Raw genomic sequence first — 17,691 nt, forward strand, 5'->3', positions numbered from 1 at the left:
TGCTGGGGAGCGGGACTTGCTCTTACAGGGGACGCACCCAGGCAGGTGGGAGGAATGGTGCCCCACGGAGCTGCCTGGTATTCCCCGAGGTGAAGGGGTACGTCCCTGTAGTGAGCAGATTGGTGAATAGTCCGCGGGGCTCATGCCAAATCTTCGATGCCACCCCTCCTGGTCGTGTGGAGGCGACCAGTGAGTGTATATATTTTCCTCCATATTCCTGCGGCTATGGTACTAAAACCCCCTAGAGTCGCTGCTGGGGAGCAGGACTGGTTCATGCAGGCGGGCGCACCCAGGCAGGTGGGAAGAATGGTGCCCCACGGAGCTGCCTGGTATTCCCCGAGGTGAAGGGGTACGCCCCTGTGGTGAGCTGACTGGTGTGATAGTCCGCGGGGTTTTATGCCAAATCTTCATACCATCGAAGAAGCCTCCCTCCTGGTCATGTGGAGGCGACCAGCGAGAGTATATTTCCTCCATTTCCCAGTCCCCTTCTCCTTCTGGTGTGTGCGGCAGGTGTGCTGCGGGGGAGTAGGGACAAATCTCTACCCTCGCCATTAACCAACCCTAGGAGGCGCAGTCCTCATGGTGAAAGGGTTGGAGGGTGGTGTCCCTTGGTGAATAGTGGGGGTGTGAGTGTGGTGACACAGGGGGACGCCTCTGAGTCCAGAGTGAGTTCACCAAGTTATGACAAATGTATGTGTGCAATAAACGTTCAGGTCCGGACCTGTGTGTGAACGAGCATGTATGGGTGCCCACTAAAAAACATCTTGTGGAAATGTATTGTGGAGTCTGATCAGCTCTGAGCAAACATATACATACATAAACTCGTTCCCCAGGTCGGCGCTGTGGAGATGAGTGGTTCCTCCAAAAGGAACTTTATTGCCAATATTAGCGGTGTTTGTCATAAACCTGAAGTGTCAGGGAATGGTGGGGTGAACTCAGGGTCTGGGCGTCCCCGCTGTAGGTGTTTCCCTAATGAGGGGTGGTCTTGAGGGTCCAGAGGCCCCTCATTAAGGAGGGGGTACTGTCATGATCCAGTGTTGGATCTGGCGGTATTAAAAGCACAAAGTGAACTTTTTTTACTTTGGTTAAGTTCAAAGGTGTTTTGACTGTCCCCGGTGGTGGTTGTGGTATTGCACCTTAGGTTAGGTTGCACTTAATTATGGTTCAGGTGTGACACTCTATAAATGGGTCTCAGGGTGTTCACTCATTGCTGGTGATATTTCTTGCTGAGTTGTTGGAGAGCCTGGTGGAAGGATGGAGCTGGATAGGAGTCCTGCGCAGTCAGCCAGAGAGAATGAGTGCCAGCTAATGGTGTCTGCAGGAAGGACTGGCATGGCTTGGTGGAGTCGCAGTTTATGGTGTCGGCAGGAAGTGCGGGCATGGCACGCGTGCGGCGACAGGTGCGGAGCCTGTTTAGGGAATGTTAGGAGTGCAGGGACGCTGGCTCAGGGGAGCTCAGGAGGTCTCCAATTCCCTTTTCCCTATCGCAGGGCCCACCACTGTTAAAGTTACCCAGGTTCCCCCCTTATTATTTAAATTTGCCGTACTGGAGGCGGTGTTTCCAGAAATGTATATGTTAACGTGTAATTCCTAAATTCGCCAGGTGGAGGCGGCGTATCCACCTGCACGTTCTATTATTTAAATTCGCCCCACTGGAGGCGGTGTATCCAGGGTCACGTGTGTTATGGGTTCGCCTTGCGGCATCATCTGCGACCAGACACACGTGAACGTGACACAGATAATACTCAGTTTCTTCCTGAAAATGATTGCAAACACAAATTCTTTGGTATTATTATCTTCCTTTAATTTGTCTTAAATGAAAAAACACAAAAGAGAATGAAGCAAAAAGCAAAACATTGATCATTTCACACAAAACTCCAAAAATGGGCCGGACAAAAGTATTGGCACCCTCAGCCTAATACTTGGTTGCACAACCTTTAGCCAAAATAACTGCGACCAACCGCTTCCGGTAACCATCAATGAGTTTCTTACAATGCTCTGCTGGAATATTAGATCATTCTTCTTTGGCAAACTACTCCAGGTCCCTGATATTTGAAGGGTGCCTTCTCCAAACTGCCATTTTTAGATCTCTCCACAGGTGTTCTATGGGATTCAGGTCTGGACTCATTGCTGGCCATCTTAGAAGTCTCCTGTGCTTTCTCTCAAACCATTTTCTAGTGCTTTTTGAAGTGTGTTTTGGGTTATTGTCCTGCTGGAAGACCCATGACCTCTGAGGTAGACCCAGCTTTCTCACACTGGGCCCTAAATTATGCTGCAAAATTTGTTGGTAGTCTTCTGACTTCATAAAGCCATGCACACGGTCAAGCAGTCCAGTGCCAGAGGCAGCAAAGCAACCCCAAAACATCAGGGAACCTCCACCATGTTTGACTGTAGGGACCGTGTACTTTTCTTTGAATGCCTCTTTTTTCTCCTGTAAACTCTATGTTGATGCTTTTGCCCTAAAAGCTCTACTTTTGTCTCATCTGACCAAAGAACATTCTTCCAAAATGTTTTAGGCTTTTTCAGGTAAGTTTTGACAAACTCCAGCCTGGCTTTTTTATGTCTCGGGGTAAGAAGTGGGGTCTTCCTGGGTCTCCTACCATACAGTGCCTTTTCTTTCAGATGCCGACGGATAGTACGGGTTGACACTGTTGTACCCTCGGACTGCAGGGCAGCTTGAACTTGTTTGGATGTTAGTTGAGGTTCTTTATCCAACATCCGCACAATCTTGCATTGAAATCTCTTGTCAATTTTTCTTTTCCGTCCACATCTAGGGAGGTTAGCCACAGTGCCATGGGCTTTAAGCTTCTTGATGACACTGCGCACGGTAGACACAGGAACATTCAGGTCTTTGGAGATGGACTTGTAGCCTTGAGATTGCTCATGCTTCCTCACAATTTGGTTTCTCAAGTCCTCAGACAGTTCTTTGGTCTTCTTTCTTTTCTCCATGCTCAATGTGGTACACACAAGGACACAGGACAGAGGTTGAGTCAACTTTAATCCATGTCAACTGGCTGCAAGTGTGATTTAGTTATTGCCAACACCTGTTAGGTGCCACAGGTAAGTTACAGGTGCTGCTAATTGCACAAATTAGAGAAGCATCACAGGATTTTTCGAACAGTGCCAATACTTTTGTCCACCCTCTTTTTTATGTTTGGTGTGGAATTATATCCAATTTGGCTTTAGGACAATTCTTTTTGTGTTTTTTCATTTAAGACAAATTAAATGATGATAATAATACCAAAGAATTTGTGTTTGCAATCATTTTCAGGAAGAAACTGAGTATTATCTGACAGAATTGCAGGGGTGTCAATACTTTTGGCCATGACTGTATATGTTGTTAAACAATTTGCTCAAAGACCTTTCTTGATACAGAAGTAAGGCTCACTGTCCTGTAATGTCCTGACTCCATCTTCTTTTCTTTTTTTGAAGATCGTGACAACAATTGCTCTTCTCCAATCTTCTGAGACTTCTCTTGTTCTCCAGGATTTTTTAAAGATTGTGACTAGTGGTTCAGCAATTTCCTCTGCTAACTCTTTCAGTACCCTAGGATGTAAATCATCTGGACCAGGAGATTTAAATTCACTTATATTATCTAAGTGTTCCCTCACCATCTCTCTGTTTGTAGGTAGTGTGGATTCTTTTATTCCTTTGATAACACTGTGAAGATCAGTTGATGTTGAAACTGCTTTCTTAGAGAACACAGATGCAAAATAGGAATTTAAAACTTTGGCCATCTCAACATCATTTTTGTACACTCCACCCTTTTCATCCTGTAAAAATCCTTTAGCATCTTTGACCCTTTTTGGTATTGACATAACCCCAAAATAAATTTTTACTGCTGTTGGTCTCTATTGCAAGCCTCACTTCATTACTGGCTTCAGCGCGTCTAACACTTGCCCTGCATTCCCTGCAAACAGAAATATACTCTTTTTAGATATGCCCCTCTCTTTCCATTTAATTTACATTTCTTTTTTCTGATTTAACAAGTGATTAAGTTCCATGTTCAACCATTTGGTCTCTTTAAAAGCTTCCAATGTTTTCCTTCTTTTCGGGATTGTTACCGATTGTGCAGTGAGAATTTCATTTAGCAAAATCTCCCATCATCCCAGCCACATTTATGTCCTTTAGAACATCTAGCCATTGGACCTTTCCTACCCTCTTTCTGAGTCCATTTTAAACTGCCTTTCTGAAGTCCAAACTTAAAGTTTGAGTCCTCGCTGATCTTCCTCCTCTTGTAATCCAAAATTTGAGGACACCATGATCACTGCTTCCTAAATTCCCAGCCACCTTTACTTCCTTAACCATTTCCTCCCTGATGGTAAGAATTAGGTCCAAGATTGCAGATCTTCTTGCTCTCCTTTCTACCTTTTGAAAGATAAAGTTATCAGCAACAGACGATAAGAATGCTCTGGGCCCATTACTTTTAACTAGAGAGATTCCCAACAAATATCTGGATAGTTAAAATTTCTCATAATCATTATGTCATACTTTTTTAAGAACAGAGACATATGATAAAAAAAGAGTTCATCCATATCTTCATCTGTCTAGGTGACCTATAGTAAACATCTACAATAGTCTCCTTTCTGTTCTTCTCTCCTTTTATTCCTACCCAAACAGTTTCTACAGAGCTACCATTCCCTTAAGTTTGGATCTCTGTGGAGATATGTATTTTCCTAAAATACAGTGCAATACATACTCCCCTCTTGTTAATTTTGTTTCTAATAAATAAGTTGTTGCCTTTGAGGTTTGTATTCCATTCAGGTGTATCATCCCACCAAGTTTCAATGATACCTATGACACATTATCTATCTTCTTGTGTTATCAGCTCCATTTCTCCTTATGTGCTTCCCATGTGCATTTGTATAGACACATAGTTTGTAGTCAGTTTCTCTTGTTCCTCCTTGTTTCTCTATTTTCAATCAGAATTTGTTGTTATTGTTCTTTATTTACACTTCTAGCAGCAGGGTTCTCAAAAGAATTCATTAAGCTCCATAACTTTCCCTGGCCGTATATTTCACATTCCACATTTTAGTTTAAAGTTCTTCTGATGAGTGTAGCAAGGTGTCTGCCAAATATGTGTTTTCCTGTTTTCGTAAGATGCATCTCATCTCTAGCAAGGAGTCCATCATAAAGGTAATCCACTCCATGGTCAAGAAACCCAAAATATTTCACTGAGACCAAAATGTAAAACCTTGCTTAAACACAACTTGCTTACTCAATTCAATAAATTGTATCAATATAGAGTGCCAGATCCCTTTTTCTAAAATAGGTATGGTGAGTGGAACTCTTCACTCTAAGGCTATGTGCCCACGTTGCGTGTTAAAACGCACACTAAAAACCGGACTCCTTCCCAGAAATCGCGCGTTTTTTTCTGTGCAATTTCACCACGATTTTACCGCGATTATGTTCACGATTTTGCCGCGATTTTCTCAAGCACTTTCCAAGCGATTTGAAGCATCGCTTGGAAAGTGATTGACTGGTTGGTCACACTCATCAAACATAGTGTTTGACAAGTGTGACCAGCTTTTTACTATTGAGGCCACCTATGCGGCATCAATAGTAAAAGATAAAATGTTACAAATGATAAAAAAAATAAAAAATCGGGGTATATTTACCTTCCGACGTCCTGCGGTGCCATCTCGGGCCACAGCGTTCCCAGCGATGCCTTGCGAGACCTGTGATGACATTGGTCTCGCATTATTTTAGCGAACTCGTGAGACCGCTAGAGTCACGCGAGACTACGTCATCACAGGACCTTGCCGCAAGGCATTACTGGGAACTCTGTGGCCCGGGAATGCAGCACGGGACATTGGAAGGTAAATATACCCCGATTTTTTATTTTTTATTCTTTTTTTTACACAGGTATGGTACCCAGGGCCTGGAGGACAGTCTCCTCTCCTCCACACCATGGGTACCAACTGCACATGAGACGCTTAACTTCCCACATGGTGGGCATAGCCACATGCGGGAAGTAAGCGATTCTCATGCATTCCTATGGGTGCGAAATCGCGGCAATTCTTTGCGATTCCGCACAAAAGAATGACCATGCTGCAATTTTTTCCGCCATGCGATTCCACCACGGAAAAAAGCGCAGCATTAGCACAGCATGTGCGGAATGCCATAGGAATGCATGGGGGGGCGTTCTGTACATGATTTTTAAACATTTTCGCGCTGAAAATCGCGGCAAAAACGCTTAAAAATCGCATCGTGGGCACACAGCCTAAATGTATTTAATTATTGATTGCCTTTTTCATTAGGTGATGTATTCTTCAACCAATAAGTGCAACACAATACAAATAAAGAGGTTGAATTTTTGAATTTGCTTAGTTAGAGAATTAAATTTAATTTACAACTGTGTGTGAAATTAGTTATATTTTCCCTTATTCTGTGATAATATTTTTACTGTTTCTGGAGATGTTTTGATCAATTGCATTTTATTTTAAAATGTCTTTCTCTGTTTTAATATCTGTGCTGCATTAGAACTTACATCTGTCATAATTCTGCCATCGGCTATATGTTTGATAGATGAAAAATACTTTCAAGCACAGCTTGATTTGATCAATGTGTAATTTCACTTGGCATCTGATATTATAATATGAAAGAAATGTTTTATATCTCTAAATATGGTGTTCATTATTACTCCCTTGAATCTTCAAGCAACAAAAATCTGCTACATAATATTGTGCAGATAAGAAATGCTGTTCTGTTATTGAGTAACAGAATGGTATAAGAATGGAGCATCAGTTTTACTACTAAGAGTTGCATGTTTTAAATATAGTGTGTGACAGTGTCATTTTTAATATTAAAACTCTTCATACAACACTATTCTATCTCTAACCTAAATTTTTGGAATATAAGTAGATTTGAGTGAATCTCCCCAAATTTAATTTTGGCAAATTCACATAATTTGGGATGCGGATATGGATTGTCTTTGAATAATTTTCCACAATTTCAATTGAATTTGAATATGAAAGGAAGATATTAAAAATAACATACCCAGTGGGAGAACTGAGGAGAGTTGAGAATAAAAATCTATTTTTTAAAACTATTCCTGGTTCTCAAAATCCAGCAAACTGACTGTCATTTTGCTGGATTCAAGCCAGTTTAAACCACAAAAAATTAGATTTGTTAGAATTAGAATTTTGGGCTAATTTCATAGTAAATTTGACTACTTTAGAATTGATTTATTCATCTCTAATTGTAAGTAACCCAATTAGACTACTTCATATAGCCTTAATATATTCTCCATCTATAAATATACTGATGCAGTTGATTATCTTAAATGATTACTTTTATTAATTTTCCTGACTTTAGACCTGCCTTTGATTTTGTTCTTTTCTTGGCATTAAAGACCTTATAATTCTAATGCAAACTAGATTAATCCGATGATATTGACAGATTTGGGCAACAATTTAATGTTTATGAGGGTTTTAGGAGACCCCTTCAATAGACAATGTTGAAGGCAGAAGGATCTGACATGTCTAATTTTGGACTGCTGATTCTTTTATTCTTTAACCCCTTTCCAACATTGTCAGTAATAATACAACCCTGAGCATTGGTACTTATTGATGCATAACGAATTATTACAGTCACGCGATAGCGTGTGCACAATCTCTGCCAGTTGTCAGCTGATTCTGACAGCTGACACCCGACACTCAGTGCCAGGAGCGATCCCACACCTCCTTACCGCACTTTAACCCCCTAAGTACTGAGATGGAATGTTGCGATTGAATTCTGGTAAGAGGGAATGCAGCCCCTCTGCCCTTGGATCGGAGACCCCATGGCACCATCACAGGGTCCCAATGTCATTCGGGTCACCAGAGCTAGTAAAGCTGCTAGATCATGCTCAGAACATAATGAGCAACTCTGTCACTGCAGAACTGACAGTTTGCATAGCACAGGGATGCTGCTGCATCCCCATGCTATACAAGCGATCAGCTTGCAAAAAATGATAATCTCATAGTGGGACAAACTAAAAAAAAGTAAAACATTTTTTTTAAATAATTGTAAAAAAATATTTTTTAAAAATCAAAAAATAATGAAAAAAAAAACAAAATATATTGTAAAAATAAATATTTGTACTTCTTGTGTGAAAATGTAAAATCTGGGGCCAAAACAACATTTTGGTGGTAAAAATGTAGTTATTTTTTCTCCACTGCCCAGTGGTATAAAATTCTGTGACACAATCATGGTGTCAATTTGAACACTGCACCCCTAGATGAATTCGTTAATAGGCGTAGTTTCTAAAATGGGGTCACTTATGGGAGATTCTGTTGTTCTGGCACCTCAGGACTCTCCCAGTGGGTTATGGACCCTGCAAACCATTACGATAAAATCTTTCGATCCTTGCCTTCTGAGTTTTGCACTGTGCCTGAGAATCAGCGGGATGTATTAAAGCTTTGCAGAGTTTTTACCTCATAAAGCGACAGCGGTCAGAATTGTAAAAATTGGCCCAGTCATTAATGTGCAAACCACCTTCGGGGGTAAAGGGGTTAAGAGATAAACCATCACTATAGATGTCTGTTAGTGTCTCTCTCATGGAAAACACAGAAACAATAAGCCAGCTATGTGTTCCTGTGTTTGGGAGAGTTAAGGGGCATTTACACCGCAAGAAAATCATGAACAAGCATTTTTAGAAAAGCTCATTAAACAATTATTTTGCAGTTTAATCAAGGTGCTGATCACCCAATAAAAGAGTAAAATGCTTGTTGATCTGGTGAAATGATCTTTTCTTATCTAAAATGTATCCAGGTTTAAGTCTGAGATACTCAAATTTAGAGTAAAAACTTCCAAAAAGAAATTATTCATTGAGGTCTACAAGAGTTACAAAAAGATCCATTTGCTCATATTTTTTCTACAATACCTATTGTTTTTAATGCAGGTGTGATCTCTGTCTAACCGCATATTTATGTAAACTATTAAGCCAATCAAATCCATTAAACTGTAAAAATACCATTCTCTTAGAATTAAAAAATAGAGGGAACTCCAGTTATCACTATTTGGGGGGGCACATTTTTTAAAAATAATTAGCTTCTCTTGCATTTTATATACCATACAAACAATACCTATACTACTGAAACATTTAGATGTACAAAGGCTAAAGCATTTACACAATTCTTGTGGCAAGGGAAAAGACCAAGAATTTCATACAAAATATTGGCCTTGTCTAAAATAGAGGGGAAATCTCATTACCTTTGAAAAGAACTTATAATCTGTCTGCATTAACGAGATACATTAGAGATTGGATTAATTTAACTAATAGTTTCTCAAACAGTATGTTGGAGAGGGAATTAGTGGTCCCAAATAACCTGCAGATGTTCTTACATTTGAGATTTGGGGAATTGCCATCTCATGTCAAACATAGTGTCCTTCTAAAAGATACCATAAGCGCATGGAAAGCTCTAATAAAACTATATAAACTGTCTTTCCGATTATCGAAAATAGTGCCTCTATGAGAAGATCCTGTTTTTTTCAGGGTAAACAGAACAAACTTTTTGAACAATGAAAACAGATAGGAATCAAAAATATGGTATCTGCTGAATATTAATGAGGGAAGGATACTTGGCAAGAATTATCAGAGAAGTATAACATGAGAGATCAGCAATGTTTGCAATATTGTCAAGCGATTGTTACTAAGGCTCAGTGGTAAAGGATTTTGGGAGAGCGGAAAGGAAAGGTGATTTTAACTCATTGATAGGATGAGGATTAGGGGTAGAATCTTTATCCACATTGCACCAAAAAATTAGAACACAAACTCTTTCTTCGACGATGCCTGTATAGTACGAGTTATTTTAATGGTTTCAACACTCCAATTAATTATTTTACTAATTATTGATATAGTTTAATATACAGTGGCGTAACTACAAAGTTATGGGCCCCGGTGCGAACTTTCAAGTGGGCCCCCCATGCACAGCCCATTATCCTTGATACAGTATAATGCACCCCATAATACTTCTTAGTAATAAAATGCACCTCATAGTCCTCCTATAATGTATAAAGTAATATGCACCCCCTAGGAGTATAAAATGCAGCAGCCCCATAGCATTATAAAATGCATCGTATGACAGTGACGTCATATGTCCGCGACATGCTCGTTGACGTCAGCTGCTGGCCTGTGATTGGCCGGCGGCTGTTAACTTTTGCCGTGCAGAAGGAAACTCCTGCACGGCAACAGATTTTAACTTTTGCTGTTGTCACCATTGGCGTGCCTCTGACCTGACGGGCCCCTGACCCACCGGGCCCTGTTGCAATGGTGACCTCTGCGACCATGAAAGTTACGCCCCTGTCTGCCGGGCCCCTGATCCGCCGGGCTCAGTCGCAATGGCGACCTGTGTGACCATGGAAGTTACGCCTCTGTTAATATATACAATATCCTTACTTCCAGGGAGGTAAGCAAAAGGTCATTGAAACTTACTTAAAACAAAGGAATGTAAATGACTGGTCATATGGTTATCTACCAACAAAGGACCTTTGATATTCAAAGATGATAGCAACTACCATAATTAGACTGGGTGTTTAAACTTTTCCAGGAGATGTTTATCCTAATTGGAGGCAGTTTCGGTGTCCAATACACATACTTTGTTGACATCAAAGAAGTTTATACACATAAAAGGGCACACAGATATACAGGGAAGGGGACACACACAGTGTTAGGCGTCGGATTTCTGTCACTGCACAGCGAGAATCCAGAGCCTTACTTCCAGCGGTCTTCCATTCCTCTCCAGCTGCAGAGGAGGTTGCTCAGCAAACTCGTCGGTCCAGGCGCTCTGTCCAGACCAGCTCCGTGGGTTTGCTTGCTGCTGCCACCTCTGGCACATCTATGGCAATACATGCTGCTCAGCAGCGAGATTCTCCACGGACTAAGTCCCCATGTCAGGCCACTGAGCATGCCTGTGGAGTGATCTCCCATTGGAGATCGATGGTCATGTGCTCAGGTCCTGCTCATATTCGGATTGACCCATCCGAGAAGCCAGGAAGGTCCCGGACACTCGCGGCTATAAAAGGTTCACATGGCTGCTCGGCCATGTGCTAGGATAGACTGTATTTACAGACTATGTGGAGTGAGTGATGTAAGCACATATGATTGTCTCTGGTGAATGACTCATTAAGAAACCCCTACCCTTGGTACGCATGTGTTGCGCAGCCTAGCCTGCTAGCGCCCAGGCTTAGGTGTAGGTAGGACAGAGTTTGAGTCAGGCATCAGTCCTCACCAGGGACTCGGCACGCCTCAGTGCACGTGCTCCACTTCATAGCCAGCGTCTATAGCAGCGCTCGCGGCAGTGATGCCACGTGCTCAGTGGGCCTAGAGGGACTCTAACCCCGTGTCCTTGGGGTAGAGTTCTGTGGCCGTACACTGTGCTCTCTTTTGACCGAGCTCTATTAGCTAAACAGGCTCCGGCACTTACGTTCAGCGGTTGTGCGACTCTGTGCATTAACAGAGTTCGCACCTGTTCACATTGGGTGACGTAACCCACGTGTGACTGTTTTTACGCCGCTCTATTCTTCCGCCATTACTTAGCAGCAGTGTACCACCTCTGCACGGTGGACCCTGGGCTGCGAACGCACCTACTATTATTTTATAATTTGGTGCGTTCCGCCAGCCCTAACACACAGAGAGCAGAGAGGAGATGTGACAGAGACGAAACTGAGATGAGAGAGAGATGGATGCAGATTGAATTCTACCTGAATAATGTAATGTATGTTGTGTTTTATACTGTTTATGATTTAATCTTATCATTTATTAAGTAAATCAATTTAGTTTATTCAATTCTTGTGTGAGTATTTTCTTATTCATTACAATCCATTTCAAAACAATGCCCGAGTTATATATCAATTGGAATAAAATGCTGAATTACTCTGAGATAGAGGGTAAAATTCTGGCAGAATGGGATAAAGACAAGAAAGCAATTATCATAGAATCATAGAATCATAGAATCATAGAATCATAGAATTGTAGAGTTGGAAGGGACCTCCTGGGCCATCTGGTCCAACCCCCTGCTCAAAGCAGGATTTGCTAAATCATTCCAGTCAGATGTCTGTCCAGCCTCTGTTTGAAGACTTCCATTGAAGTTAACAATGGAAAGAAATGCAAGATAAATTGATAATAATGCTATATATGCCTTTAATTTCTCATACAAAGATGCACCAGCACACTATTTAAGGAAATGCCTTACATGCAATTTACTTAAAGCAAATCTATTCTACAGTTTTTGAGAATGTACATCTATCCAAGTGGTTTGGGAAGAGTCCCTTTTATATATAGACAAAGTATGGAAAATTAAAATCCTCCCAAGCATGTCTATTCCATTGCATTGTAACAGAACACCGAGAAGGCAGTGACAGAATGGCATCTATCCAGAAAATACATGTAGCTCTATTGGTGGTCAAAAAATGCATACTTAGAAACTGGCTGAAGAAAGAGACACCACTTCTATCTGATATAATCAACCCCTTCACGACATGCGCCGTACTAGTACAACGCATGTCATGTCTCCCCCTTTGATGTAGGCTCCAACGGTGAGCCCACATCTTTCCCGGCACATGTCAGCTGTTTTGAACAGCAGACATGTGCCCAGAACAGCCGCGGGTGGAATCACAATCTACCCCCGGCTGTTAACCCATTAACGCAGGTGACAGCCATTAACGAGGGCTGACAGCAGCATTTAACGTGCGCTTATGGTAATCGTGCCATAAATCCGCCCATCAGTGAACTCTGTCACGTGATTGCTGGTCACCGATGGGTCGGCATGATAACCATGACCTCTATGGTTGTCACTGCCAGACTGCTCGGTGGTAGACACTCATATCAAGTCAGCAATTCTGCTACATACAGGCAATCAGATTATTGCCTGTATGTAGTAGAGCCTATCAGGTTATGGCAGCTTTTAGTTTCCCTTGGAGCATGCAAAAAGTAAAAGAAATGTTTTTAAAAATATTAAAAAAAAAGGTCAAATACCCCCTTTTCACCCCATTCAAAATAAAAGAAAAAACAAACATACACATATTTGGCATCACCGCATTCAAAATTGTACAATCTATCAATATAAAAAAAATTAACCCAGTTATGGTAAAACAAACGGTGCTTAGTATCTCTGCTGGATGACAGGCTGTATGGACGCATCATGCAGCCATGCAGTCTGCCATCTAGATGTAGCAATGCTAGACCCGTCATGGGACAAATGGATTAGCAGCATCTCTGTGGAAAGGTGAGGAATATTGTTTGCTTTAACTTTTTTGCAGATGACAAAGGCGTCGAGGGAATAGGTGAGGTCATAAGTATGGTTTAATTAAGATTTATTAAAAGAGTTTGTGTCATTCTTTCAATTAAAGGACTTTTTTCTGGGTGTCTTTGCTTTTATATGATATGACTATATGGTTAGTAATATTGGTGTCTTATTGACGCCTCTCCATTGCTAACCTTGGGGCTTGATATCACCTGACAATACTAAGGTAACATCAACCCCTCAACTATCACCCCACTTTTCACCGCTACAGGGCTAGTGAGATGAATGAGGTTAAGCACCAGAGTTGGCACATCTTAGACATGTGCCTTTTCTGAGGCAGCGGGGAGAGCTGATGTTTTTAGCCTGGGGGCCCAGTATCCATGGCCCCTTTCTAGGCTACTATATATCAGCCCACAGCTGTCTGCATAGCCTTTGTTGGTTATTAATTTTAGGGGGACCCCACGTCATCTTTTTGTGCTGATATTAGTAGCTTGGGAAGCTCCGTGGGTATTACCCCCTTCCAAGCTATAAACAGCAGCTCCCAGCCATCGGCTTTCCCTCTGCTGGTTAACAAAATTATGCAGGAGCCCCCCAATTTTTTCAGAAAAATAATATTTTAATAATTAAATATATGCATAGTAAGCTGCACACACACTGTACTAATTGTATTTGTCACTGAAATCTATATATCTACCTATTCTATTTGTATTTACTGTATGCAATCAATCTCTTCTATCCTGTCAGCTCTGCAGAGATTTTACAGTACACAGCAGATGAATTGCCAGCTTTTCTTCTATCTATCTATGTAATATAAACATATATATATGTATGTGTGTGCCACTGACATTTATATACCCATGTATTCTATGTGCATATATCTATTCTATTCTATCCTGTCACTGTGATTTTACTGTATGCGGCACATGAATTGCAGGCTTTTCCAAAGAGATCGGTGTGTAAAGATCGGTGAGCACTCACATCGTCCGAGTGCTGTGCGTTTTTTTCTCGCACCTATTGACTTCTATTACGGGATCCAATCTGATTTCAGATTACCAGCTCAGCATGGTCAAACAAAAGTTGTGGTCACAAGATGGCATCCCAGGACCATAGCGGTGCTAGGAAGTCTGAAGACCATGGCTGGTGAGTACGTATAAGGTCAGGAAACATATTAATGGCACTATACTCATCTGAAATAAAAACAACATCACTGGAGTGGTGTTTTAAGTATAGTCAATGGGTTTTGTTTACGGTATTCTTCAAATGAGAAGTGTTCATCAGATTGTGTATGTGTATACATGTATAGTTTGCACATAGAGTATAGTTCACAGCTGTCCCCTAGTGGACATGGGCACGGATTGTTGGTTTTAATTGTTTTTAACTCTTGAGTGTTTTTTGTGATGTTAATAAAATTATACGTTTATGGATATTCAAGTGTGCACTGATTATATGTCATGGTCTTTTTTTTGCACATGTTCCCCTGGGTTTTGTAATGTTACGTCACCTAAATCCACTTTAGTGAAATAACTTTCAGAGAAAAGAGATCAACATGACACATTATTTGTATGGTTAAATTTGACTATATTTTTGCAAGAAAAAGTGATAATGACAGCAATTCTAACATTGCTTTTCGGTGTGTCTTTATTATAAATTATTTTCTGTGAGTCATTTTGATTATGTTAATACCAAATTAAACAGGCTTTTTAGTTTTTCTAGTCTTCCGCAATAAAAACGCTTTACAAAAAATAATTTTAAATCACCGAATTTAAATATATATTTTTTTAAATTTCCAGAACTATATGATGGCTTTGTTTAGCATTGAACAATTGTATTAATTAGATTATAGTTTGAAATATCTCTGAAATGCAGTGTATTCTTATCTCTCAGTGTAAAAGTCCTGACTTGGAAGGGTCCAACAGGCTCTTATTCATGGAAGACTGGTTGTAGCCACAACGACCTATCAGTATCCTTGCATGACAGGAGTACTGATGGTGTGATAGAGGGAATCCTTTTTTTAAATCTAACCACTTAGACTCTCAAATTCGTATTGATCAAGGCATCCAAGGAGTTAAATGGCTAGAGTTATTGCTGACTGATCGTGAATGTTAGAATATGGTGTCAGCTGTGTAATACAGCCAGAATCCCTAAATCATAGTGTTAATGGTTTAAAGTAAATACCATAAGGATGTACAGATATAGTTCTGGTGTTTGGGGAAGTCTTCTTTACCTAAATGTTGCAAGAAATAATCTTTGTAAATGAAAACCTCATAAATACACAAGTCATTACAGAGTTACTATGTTCACTTTACAATGGTTTCAGTTCTAATTGGAGCCATGACATGTATGATGGATTCATTTAAATGCAAACCATCCAGTCATAAAGGATATTATTAATCTATAATGGGGTCCATCAAGTTTTCATCGGGTTTTATGCCATGATTAATGCAACAGTCCACACTATTCTTACTCTCAAAAAACACAGTAATGAAGCAAAGCAGCAGAACAAAGCCTTAATTATATAGCATCAACTGAATGGATTATTACAAAACAAGCCGTGCTATAAACTGGGACAACAGCATTTTATTATAGACCAATAAGTTATTTTAAGTGACTGCTATCATGAAATCCACTACAGCAGATTATCTTCACAAACAGCTTTTTCGTAGCTAAGGAAATGGCATATTTTAAGAAATCTGCTATAATGATAATGCTGTTGGTGAAAACATTTTCAAATTACGATAACATAATCAATACATGGAAACTCTGCAGGCTGATTTTTTTTTGGCTTTGTGCAAACTAAGCAATATACTTCTTTCTATTGCTTTTTAAATGAATGACAGTCATTGAACGTAAAATACTTTTCATTCCTCTTAGGAGGCTAAAACACATACACATAAAGCAAATAACGAGAAGCAATAGCAACAATTTTCAATAGTTGTCAAGTTGACTAAGCTCAGCTTATTGCAGCCTCAGGTAGGTAATTCTCACTGAAAGTAATGTTTCACTAAAGCTATTGTTTTGATTTTACAGTTTGTTAAACAAATTAGATTTTTATTATATTCCTTATTACACTATTGTTATCTGTGCCAGCTTCACTTTCCATTTCCGTCACTAAATTGCTCATAATAAAATATTATATATTTTACTAAATTCACTTGAAAGGAGTCACACTATTGATATAGTCTTTTTTTCAGTATTTCTCCTTTGATTTTAATTCAGAACTGTTCATTTATAGCACTGGCATACACCCAGTCGCAAATAAGCCACATTTGTCTTGTGGCACACAGCTGATAGGAACCCTGAGTTATGAACGTATGGGTTGGTAACCATATCACTTTTACATCGAAAGACATATCCCTAATACTAAACATTGCATTACAAGTTGTATAATATAATATCTATTATCATTGACATATTCAATTTAAAGGGATTGTTAGGTCTAAAACGACAAATCTGTAGTCAATCTACATGATTGCACTTATGAATTCTCACGGCACACACATTGTAAGGATTCTCCCAATTCTCCCTTGTCAGCACTGGAAATGGTGGTCATATGACTGCAAGTATGCAATATGTATGCTCCTGGCCAAAATCCGACTAGACTGGCTGAAAACAGGAATCACATAGAATCACTGAAAACTTGTCATGTTAGACCAGACAACCCTTTTAAAGAAGCACTCCTATCAAAGTTTTCATCCTCTTAATATATTGCAGTATTCATATTATTTAGCACTGTGTACTTACAATTGCTCATTTTGCCTTTCTACCCGGTTAATTCATCTGTTTTCCATTAGGCCTAGGAGATCCCTTAATTTAAAACTGACTAGTTGAATCCTCCTAAGCTCTATGTAGAAACATGTGTTCAATTTTCCCTATATGACTCATGAGTCACTACAAAAGTCCCTGGCAGGGGAAGATGGAAGCAGCGGGGTACGGAGTTGAATGATTTTTCCAGGGAAAAGAGACTTCCTGTTTATATGTAGACCACAGAAAATAGAATAATTATCTGGGTAGAAAGGCAAAATGAGCAACGGTAAGTACACAGCGTTATATATTATGAAGACTGCAGTATATTAAGAGGGTAAAAACTTTGATGAGAGTGCTTCTTTAAATCTGGCACTAGAGTTTGTACCAATGTCTTTACTTTTGCCAAGCTCTGAGTAAAGAGATAAAAAAGATATGCCCCTTTGCTTGCCAATGTGAAGACTTTCACAATTTTTACTAAATATTTATGTACAATTGTTTGCCCTTTAATATTTTTTAAGCTTAATATGGCATTCCTCCCGTAAATAGCGCTCACAATGTACAAAAGATTGGGTACCTCTAATATAGTATAATATACAATTAAGAGTGTAACATTTTCAAAGAATCCAGTAGCAAATTTAGTCAATTTTTATTTGTGTTTTCTTTACCTAAGTCTTTTCAATTAAATTAACTTATTTATTAGATCATTCAACAACTATATTGG

At 39.9% G+C, this 17,691-nt stretch overlaps 1 protein-coding gene across 6 annotated transcripts in view; it reads right to left on the reverse strand.

Annotated features, from left to right (window-relative positions):
- Positions 1–17,691, reverse strand: part of GABRG3 (gamma-aminobutyric acid type A receptor subunit gamma3) — a 1,013,315-nt gene that overhangs the window by 446,608 nt on the left and 549,016 nt on the right. The gene's annotated exons all lie outside the window — the stretch shown is intronic.

The sequence above is a fragment of the Dendrobates tinctorius genome, unplaced genomic scaffold (genome assembly GCF_039654945.1).
Source record: "Dendrobates tinctorius isolate UK_male_01 unplaced genomic scaffold, ASM3965494v1 ptg000121l, whole genome shotgun sequence".
NCBI classification, from domain to species: Eukaryota; Metazoa; Chordata; class Amphibia; order Anura; family Dendrobatidae; genus Dendrobates; species Dendrobates tinctorius.